The sequence below is a fragment of the Simochromis diagramma genome, unplaced genomic scaffold, assembly GCF_900408965.1.
Source record: "Simochromis diagramma unplaced genomic scaffold, fSimDia1.1 OVJJ01000321.1, whole genome shotgun sequence".
NCBI classification, from domain to species: Eukaryota; Metazoa; Chordata; class Actinopteri; order Cichliformes; family Cichlidae; genus Simochromis; species Simochromis diagramma.
The window spans coordinates 8,071,350-8,081,899 of NW_024386772.1; the positions used below are offsets into that span (position 1 = coordinate 8,071,350).

The window sequence follows — 10,550 nt, forward strand, 5'->3', positions numbered from 1 at the left end:
AAGTTTACTGCACAGACGTCACATCCCAGGGTTACATCATATGTCAGTGCTCATGTTTGTTTGTTAGTGACATAAATACCAGCAGATGGCAGCATGACTCTATTAAGTGTCAGCACTGTTGCTTGTCTGTCTTTACATATTAAAAAGAGGGCCGTGACAATGTAGTTCACTAGACCAGGCAAAATTAGAAACAGGCAACCTCTCTCCTGCTCGTCACAGAACTTTGCATTTAAGCTCTCTGCCTCAGTGATTTTGCCAGGGCAGTATTTAGAAAAGCCTCTCTGTACTCATTACAGTGAGCCACATGCTTTCCAGACTGCTGCCATGGCCAAAAAAAGCAAGAGCGCTGAGCTGCGATCCTGTGAGAGGCACACATCCCCCAAAGGCTCCATTTCAAGACCTACAGACCAGCTTGACTACGAGTGCACTGTTCCATGCTCAACAGATACCATGGAAACGCCCTGCAAATGGGCGTGGGAGTGTGAGTCACATGGTCACCAAAAGGGTAAACAAGTCTCATTCATAACCGCAACACAGCCCATACATAGTACAGAGCAAAAGAAAAAAAGAACAGCACTAACTTGTGCTGCTAACTTCAAGGCAACCTGTGTACAAAAATCCTCAATTCTCCTCTTAAATCCATCATTTATCTTCTGATCTGACATCTCTGGATTTACAGAGCAGCAGTCTACAGGATTCTGCCTCCTCATCAAAGCAAATCATCACATCAGTATAACATTTATAGTTCTGCTGAACTTTACAGGGCAGCATGTGGAAAATTCCTAAAGATAGAGTGTCACAGAGAAATAGTTTCCTTTATAGTCACTGATGTATTTTTGCTGGGAGACAATGTAGTCTATCGATTTAGTGCCGTCTCTCTGTGGTTGGATCCTCTTACACTGGGCTTTCCTGAGCTGCCCTATGCCCTTATTTAACGCTCGTGGATATATTTAGCCCGCAGTGCTGACACAAATTTCTGCCAACTAAACAATTTAAAGGGAGCAATGCGATAAGTGATACCCTCAGTAAGAGGGGAAATATTCTCTTCAGACCTATTAGCTGAAGCATTCGTGGAAGAAAATACTGTGGGTGTGGCTGTTCATTGTGTGATATATATATTTCTGTTAATACAGGGCCTCTAGGGGATTCTAACTCAGACCAGTAGTGCAGTGAAAACTTAGAAAAACAAATGCTTTTTTTTTTCTTCTTGTCTTTTAAACATTACTAAGTCATTGTCCTGAAATAGAAAATCAAGTCAGAATCCTAACTTGGAAAATAAACACATGGCAAATGTGTGTAATGAGCGAACAGCTACAAACAGAATCCACATAAACTTCGGTTTAGAGATTTAAGGAACATCTGGTGTGCTCGCTGATGTCCTTTATTTATCTGCAAAACATGCTGCAAAGAATTACATAACTGAGATTTTAGAGGCATCAAATAAAGATGATGAACTAAAATAAAACATTCCTCAAAAGCAAGCTGGCTCTAAACGGTCTAATTTAAGTGGTATTGCGTCAGAGGGGGGTCCCTGGGTATGTTCCTTGCAAAAATCATGGAAAAGCGGACTGGGGCCTCTCTGATCTTTATACAAGAGGTCCCCAGTCTGAACCAATATGCCAGATTGTTTGCCTGAAATTCTTAAGGCATGTGCTTATGTTTTTGCAACTTGCACAGGGACACGGCTTTCTTGATTAAGACACCAAAGTTTCCTCAGAGAACAAAACAAACCCCAGCAACCACACAGAGAAGACAGACAAAACACGTCCTCTCACTATAGTCAAGAAAACAACTTACGTTAGGCTTTTTTTTTTTTCTTCATAACAGTAAGGAAAGGAGTCTGGGAAAATACCTCAAAGAAAAGCCACAGTTGGCGGGTAAAGAACAAAACCACATTCCTGAGCGAACACACATGTGCAAACCCTCACATGCACACAGGCGAACCTTCGCTGAAGAGGGAACATGCAGTCTGAATATATCCTGCAATGCGCTCAGCTACGGGGGTGGAGTGGAGACAAACCCACTTGTAAAACAATGGCTGCAAATTTCACAAAATGTCTGGAATTTTGAAGTATCGCACATCTGTCACTTGGCCAAATAAATGGAAAACAGCCTGCGCATGCTTACGTGTGGAAGTCAGGAGTCTTTCTTTCTTATTGTTGTGTTCCTTTGAGGGACAAATTGTAAACAAAGTGCTTCATTTTTTTTTTTTTTAATTCACTTTCTCTCATTTTGATATACAACAAGCAATACTGTTTTATTCCTAACGACACCCCTCTGACGACTGATAACCAAATAAGTGCTCACTGGAGTAAATGCTCCACTGTCTATCCACTATAAGCACAAACATTTCACGGCTCTGCTTGTTTGCTGGGGGATTTGAGCAAAAAGCACAATGTTGCCTGCTGTGTTCTTTGAAGATGTACAGATGCATGTTATGAATATTTTTAACTAGTTCAAAAGCAAGTAAACCAGAGCAGAAGCAAGAAAACAGTGATTTTAAAAAGAATCATCTCTAGGCAAACAATTGTGGGACAAGAAATCCATTATAACCTTGCTCCACATCTCCACACCAAGCCAGTTAAATAAATGTATGTACCTTTCCTTCACCGATACCTCGTGGTTAAAGTATAGCTTACTGTTTTTGAAGTCAGGGATCGGGTCAAGTTCATGGCTGCTGTTCAGTTACAGCAGGTAACTGTGGGGCCCAGCCTTCCCCTAAAATAAACAGCGTATCAAAGACTTATGCGCTCACACTTCACTAATAAATGCAGAGCTGGCTTGTCTGGATTCTTTGTTTTTCTTCTCTTTTTGTGCAGGTTGGGGAGGGGGTTCAGCGCAAAGCAGACTTAATGCTGCCCTTGACATTCAACTTTAGTCTTCATGAGAAAGCGCTTGCATTTCTTGCACTTTTCTAAGGGGAGGGGGGTGGAGAGATTTCTTCACAGACTGAGGCACGCAGCACTCTGCTCTTTCTCCAGCGCAGCACATTTGGTGGGATATTATGTGAAGGAAATGGAGAGCATAGCTGAGCAGTGAGTCATGCTGTTTACTGGTAAAAGCGACAACCAGCAGCAGGGAATCACACCCTCCTGATCTGACATTTCCTGGAAAATCCCGTTGTTTCAGGGAGAGGAAGGAAAAGTACAGAGAACCTCAGAAATGGTTGGCATGACCAGCGGAACTTTCTTGCGGAAAGGGAGGAGATCTCACCGAATATCTGTGAGAAGATATTCTCCCAGTCATGGACACTGGTTTTCAGAACGATGTAAAGAATGAAAAGTGGACACATCGGTCCTTTTTTTAATTATAACTAATAATTAGTGAATAAAAGAAGACATATTAATATTCAGTCACTGCTAATAATAGTCCTAAAGATTTCGATAATGTTCTTTCAGGACAGATAGGTTGAGCAAACGTTTCGAATTATTTGATTTGAGTTTGAATCACAACAGAATCGAGAGTTGCATCCAGCTCCATCAGGAATCAACAGAGAATTCCCGGCAACACAATCCAGCAATATAATTACAGGAGTACCTCTGACACTTGCCACACCTCTGACCATAATGAGGTGAAAGCAGTGGTTTGAGATCCAGTCTTTCTGACAGAAATGACTTGATACAAGTCGCTGCCGGTGGCAGAGGGAACAATCTCGAATGCTATATAACTGCCAGGGAGTCACGTTTGACAGATGCAAGGCAGACCTGTTCAAACAATCGCCTCTTATTGCCTGTGTCCACTCTGGCTGGCATGTTCGGCTGCAAATAAAAATCACTGGCTTCCACAGTCAGTAATCAAAACTTGACATCTTTTTTCCAGTAAGAGGAGCAAAACACATCACAGCCAACGTGTTCTGTGTGAGTCATAGCATTGCTAACCACAAACATTTCACTTTCACAATACTCCACCACAAAAACGGTCTCGCATTCTGCACTGCTTTCATCCATCACCACTGTCCGGCAAAATGAGAAACAAAGGGAAGACAATTTGACCATATGCTGCATCTTCAGGGGAATTTCTCCCCCCCCCTCCCTCCCACTGTCCCATCCTGGTATGATGAGTCAGCTGCTGTAACTTCTCCATCCAAAAAAGATATCATCACTTTGGTGATTGAACCACATGTTAACCTCATGACAGGAGCACACACTGCTCCTACTGCTTCAGACTGAAAGTCAGTGTGCACCCACCAGAAACAACAGTGAATCATAAAGCCCCCCCTCAAGACATCAACCTGTGACCATCTAAGCGGAACAAGTTACTCAGACACAAATATTTTCCATATATTAATCACAAGTTTTTAAGTAAATGGCAAAGGGCAAACTGAAAGGTGGACATACAAGACTGCAAAGAAGATCATTGTGAGCTATTTTAGAGCCATGGTCAAAAATTAAATTAGTCATTGTAATTCAAGGTTTTCTTATCTTTACCCAATTCATTAAGAGTTATGCAGAGCAGGAATTATAGCTAAACACAGCGATAAGATAAAGTCTCTAAAGTGATTCATCGTTTGTGGAAATATGGGTTCCTTCTGCTGTTTCTTCTTTGTAGGCTAGTCAACCCTGGTGGTCTACCTCCATTCCACATCGTGCCCTTTGTCCCACATGTCTAAAAATGCAGACCACGTGTCGATTCCAATGTCAAAAGCAGGCTGGTATTCTGCATTATAGCACCCGCTATCAACCTCGCTGCCATGAGCTGGGGAAGAGCGCGAAAATTAAGGAGGATGTGAAAAATGTTGTACATGGATTTGTTTCAATAGGAAAGTGAGGAAGTTTATTTCACTTCCATTTTCCGAAAATCTCATTCAAGTCACAGAAATGCTATAAATAAACACACATGTGGGGGGGGAAAATGCAATTTTGGGGTTTGGGTTTTTTTCGTTCTAGAAAAAGTTATAATCTAAAACCTTAGAGGTTCAGGCGTGCTTAGTAATAGTATATAAACATATTTTGTAACACATTCTGTAACTTTAGCTTTACTTTTAATGAGAAGTGCGAAGAAATAGTGTGATTTTTATCGTCTTATTTTTCTTCCCTCCCACAATGCTGGTCGAAAACGTCTCCTCGCTCGTTATACAGTTTATAAAATTTATTAGCTATAATTTTTTTTAAAAGGGACCGCATTCAATCAGTGTCATAATCACCGCTGTTATTTTCAAAGAACTATTTCAAATCGCAGGAAAGCGGCAAAACACACGTTTGTTCCCCCCTTTTACATATTTTCATACAATTTCTAACTTCCTATATGCGACTGCTCGGAGGTCTGCGCCACTTTTGAAGCACTGTATTATGTATCTCCAGCACAACACGTGTCCGCCCGAAAGCAACAAATCTACGAAATCAACATGAGCTTTCATAACTGGGATCAAAACTTATCCTACGAAGAGGATGCACAACACAAGCCTGTTTGCGTGCGCCACTATGTCACCGTGAGAACTCGAGTAATTTAGAAAGGAATGTCAAAACATCTTCCCGAAAAAAATAAATAATTAAAAAAAATACAACCTCACCTCTGTGGACTCAGATATCTGTGGACCGGAGTGTGTAAAACTGTCAAAGTATGTTTCCTCGACAACCGGTGAAGCAAGTTGACAAACTTGGTAAAAAGCGTCCAGCACAGACGGGCAGCGGCGTATCCTCGTACTAAATTAACTACAAAACAACAACAATGTACCAACATTCCACGCTCTGCTTCCGCAAGCACTCACGTCACCGATTCCTCGTGACCGCCCCCTCCATTCATGAAAATAACTTTGTGCTGACGTCAGTCTGGGGAGGTGGGGTGGGGAGGGGGGAGGCCTGGGGGAGGCCATAAATAGAAGACAGATACTGCTGGCGACTGCTTTTGCTTACTTTACAAAACTAATCTGCACAAAGTCAGCTCACGTTGCCAGCATTAGCCAAGAAAAACTTCAGATTTCTAAAGGAAGTCATAAACCTGTTGCTCTCTAAGTATGCTCACCACCCCCTCCTCCCTCTCCTCCTCCTCCTCCTCCTCCTCCTCCTATATTTTTGAGTCAGCTCTCCACTACAAGGTATTCAAAAAATACCTTTGAGTGAGGGAAAACAGCGACCTCCTCCCTCAGACTTGAGGAGCAGCAGCAGCATTCCATTCCTGAGGAAAGTATGTGGTGTAGTAGCTCAGCAGTCCCAGGATTTCTCTTATTTTAACTGCACTACTGCCAATAGCGTCACAGGTTATTCTGGGTAATTAAGTACTGAATGTAAATATGTTAAGTCAGTAGCCTTTTATGGCCTCTACTTGTATGGCTTTTCCTCTGCAGCTATATGGTATTAGAAGATCTCAGCTTTGACCTGAACTATGGTGCCTGTTATAGTCAGATGCAGTGTGCTGACACTAGAAAACACTTTGAGCTGGGCAGCTGAAATTGCTGAAAACTTTTCTTTTCTTTTCTTTTTTTTTTTTTTTTTTGCTGTACAATGCAGTAAAACCCTGGGAAAGTGAACATCTGGATCCAAAGCCATCCAAATATGTAGATTTTGGTTGGTTTTATTAAAGTGCATACTCAGCCATTTGTGGTTATTTATTGCAGCATGTCTAAGCATGGACATGCTGTCAGGACGTCAGAGAAGCTTTTTTTTTTTCTTTGACCATTTTAGGCCAAAAGCAGCTTCATTATTGAATCATTTTTTGTTCCATGATGTTTAATGGTGCTATCTTTAGCAAGTGGTGAGGCGAATGAGGAAACAGAGCGGCACACAGACACGATGTCAGATCCATGACAAAAGCGTGACCTTTAGATAAAGAATGAGTTGTAGTTTATTAGTAAATAAAGAAGAAATGCTGAGTTGGCTTCTGGCTGGGCGATTCAGTGCGCTGAGATCTTTCTGTGCAGACTTCTCTCTGGTGGGTGGATGGTTTAACATTTACAGTTTTTCCAAAGCACTTGACAAAAACATTGGAGACTGACAATTCTGAGTCAGAGAGGAGTAGTCCTTTATACGATTCACAAAAGCTTGCTTACAGAAAAACTGACTAATTCCTTAGAACTGGTTTTTTTTTTTTTTGTACTCTGGCTTTATGCCAGACAAGCAGACTGGGATAGATTTAAAATGAATGTCATCATTTATGGCAAATGACTCAACAGTTCAACCTTTTCCCCCGAATCGCATATGGAATCAATTGTTTACTAAGGATGGTTGGCTCCGTCCTTTCATCTGTGCTGGAACCTGCTTCGAGTAAAAAGCAAATAAACCAAATGAGTAACCTTCTTTGTGTACAGGTTACTTGCATCACATCACAGATTATAGATGAGATGAGACACAAATGAGTTATTAGAATAACTGTTATTGGACTGTATTAAAGATGAGCTTGAGTAAATCAGGATCACATATTAAGTGAAATAAGATGATGGGATACAATGCAGAAAATGTAAATACAAAAGTGTGGTGCATTGCTTGTTTTCTAGAGAATGTGCAGACAGAGAAAAGAAAGAGATCAAACTGGAGAGTCTCTGCAGGACCACCGCGAATATTCTGCACCAGTCAGACATCCAGCTGCTCAGTCAATGGCATAACCCTCTGTTACTGTCCATCTGGCAGCAGTGTATGCGGATGACCTGAAATACACCCGACGTGTGAAACAAAACAAAAACAGCAAAACCATGTGCGGCAGACTTGCCGGGGTTTTTGTCAGATCGACGTGCTGTGGGGTCTGGGTTCTTGCGGGCAGTTTTGAATTACAGGAAGTAACAGTGACTCACTAATCTGGGTTCTTTCTGACTCAGACTTCTGAACTCCTAAGAAATCTGATCTGGTACAAAGAGGCCCACTGTTGTAAGGGGATCATTCCTTTTCTTCCAAATACTCCAAATGATTTGTTAGCAGAAGAATGGTTTTAAGATATTTATAGGATACTTTAAACTCACAGCCAATTAACTCACACTGCATTAAAAATAATAATAATCCTGTTTTCCTCCCAACTAGATCCTTCCACAATGTCCAGGCACAACTTGCTGAAAATACCTGACATATTAGACAGCCAGCTCTGGCACAGTCTGAGCTGTACGTAATTTCGAAAGCTAAAAAACAGCTTTTTTTTTGGACATTTGTAGACTTCACATGTGACACAAGATTTAATTTGGAGCATTTACTGAACATTCCACTGACTTCACCAAAATGTGTTTCATATGAAAGCACTTTACGTAACCAGCTGGCAGCTTAGAGCAGCATGGAAATGAACATGGTGAGGTTACAGTGGTAGTGATGGCAGTACTAGCTGGAGCAAACACTGGTGGACTGTTTAAAGTCTAATACCAAGATTCTCTTTTACGCTTTAAATGGCAAAAAAGGGAGTTTGGGAATTTGCACACAGCAAGAGAGCAGAGAGAAGGACAGAGTTATTTCTCTTTTTTAGTCCTGTCACAGCTGAGCAATGCTTAAGGAATGAACAGTTCACTGCTGCTGACTATGGGCGGGACTAAATATGGGCATTATAAAGTGTAACACTTTGATGCTCTCATTTTTTTCCCCTAAAGCTACTGATAGCTGTAAATTTGAAAAAAAAAAAGTGAAGATTAACACATTTAAAATGAACACTGTTAATTCTTTATATTCAGAAAAGTTTAGTCACTGTTAGCATAAAATAAGCCTCCGCTTGCAAAGTGACAAGTGGAGCCTGTCTTAATTAAACCCATCTAGAGTTTGCTGCTTCACTTTGAAATCATCATGCCACAATCTTAAGTTTTCTCTAAGACCTCCAGAAGAATATAGCAAGAGATTTTTTTTTTTAAATTATTTTTTGCAGCCACGATTCTACTCTCAGTAAAAACTGTAGATTTTAGATGGCTGCCAGTTTTTACTGAACCGGCTGCCAAAGCAAATCCAACCCAAGAGTGACAAAACCCCTAGTTTTAACTGGAGGAGCTGCTGGTAGCTCATGCAAGTGTTGCTGTCAAAGCAAAGGTTTAGATAATCAGAAAGAGATGGTTCCCTGTATTGAAGATGTGGCAGGGAAAATACTTTGATGTTCGAAGCAAAAAATTTAAGATTAAAATACATTTTGCCAACAGGCTGAGGCTGGGAGTTCTAGAATAATTTGTTCTGTCTAGACAAATCAGAGGCAGAGCTTTTTGGTTAAAGTAACAGTAGACATGTTTGTCACACCGGGAGCTTAGTAGAAGAAGAACTGACAGAAATGGTAAGGTCTGGGGTTCCCTCCCTTCTCTTGGGGGACTGGGCGATCATTTATTGAACTATAAATTCTGCATCATAACTAAGATTATTGGAATATAATATGAGGCTACCTGTCTGAAAAGTGAATCAGAAAGGGACATTTCAATAAGGCAATAATTAACCTTCAGTCCACCCTGGAATAACTCAAAAGGAAGAACTGTAAGGTGATTAAAGCCCAGAGTTCAAAAAGGATTTGATAGAGGAACTGCTGTTTGAAAACCCTCCTGCCTAAGGTCATCTGGCAACTGAAGGAATTTTGCATAGAGGAGTGGTTAAAAAATTTCAACCAGCCAGTGCCAGATAGTAAGCAATTATGCAAAAACTCTTAAAAAAGGTCATTTCTGCTAAAGGGGGCAAAAAAGCACCTGCATCCCTCCACAGAAGAATATTTAATCATCATATTTTAGTAGAATAGCTGATTGACCTGCATCTCATTCCAGACCTTTGGCTGCGGTGTTTTTGAAAGCGAAATGCAGTTCTTTTATTAAGCTTAAAAGCAGCCAAAGTTTTGCTTGGATTTAATTTTTTTCAATTAATTTTCACAAAGGATGAAAGTAATTAAACGCATGATGTGAATCAAATGAAGTGATGAGAGCTATCTTGTCTCTTAATTCAGAATAAAGCGCTTAAAACTCACAGTTCAAATGCAATGCTTGCCTTTTTGTCCTCCGACTTCACAAGGGAACACAAAGGAGACTAAAAATGAAGGTTAAATGGGAAAGAAAAGGGGTATTTTTTTCAAGCTCGATCAGTCTAAAGCTGTAGTGAGGAACAGTGTGCAGAAATAATGATGACTATGATTATGAGATGGCAAAATATCTGCAGACTCTGGCACAAGTGATGATGAAAAAGCTTTGCAAGGCACTGACTGAAACCCATTAAGCAAATGCCAGTAACTATGCTTAAAATGATTCACGGTTTTGCAGCATTTGATAGAGTTAGAGTGATGACATCTGCTGGCCATTTTTTTCATCTTTCACTTGGGATTTTAGAAAAAGACCTAATCAAAAAGCTGAGTCAAAGTATAAAACATTGCTGTTATTCTCATATTTTTCTCCAATAGAAAAAGATTTTGGAGATTCTATTGAAAAAAGTGACATATTTAAATATAAATATACTTAAATACTGTAGAGAGTAGTAAAATATTATTTCTGTCTCTTTATGTGACACTGATTTCAACTTAATTTTACCATAAACTATTTCAATTAACACATATTTATTTTTCACAACATGCGTTAACATCAGTAATTTTGATACAAAAACATTTTTATCAACACATTCTTGTTTATTTTTATTTTCATGTTATTAACACTAAAGGGAGAAGAAAAATGTGTGAATCTTTAGCGCCCCCAATTG

At 40.2% G+C, this 10,550-nt stretch overlaps 1 protein-coding gene across 2 annotated transcripts in view; it reads right to left on the reverse strand.

The window, feature by feature from the left end:
* Positions 1 to 5,700, reverse strand: part of mafk (v-maf avian musculoaponeurotic fibrosarcoma oncogene homolog K) — a 10,409-nt gene extending 4,709 nt beyond the window's left edge. Inside the window, exon 1 of one of the 2 annotated variants that reach the window (XM_040046484.1) lies at positions 5,505 to 5,700. The gene's annotated coding sequence lies outside the window, so the exon portion shown is untranslated. The remainder of the gene's footprint in view (positions 1 to 5,504) is intronic. The other variant, XM_040046479.1, reaches the window with a different exon arrangement.
* Positions 5,701 to 10,550: the final 4,850 nt, after the last annotated feature.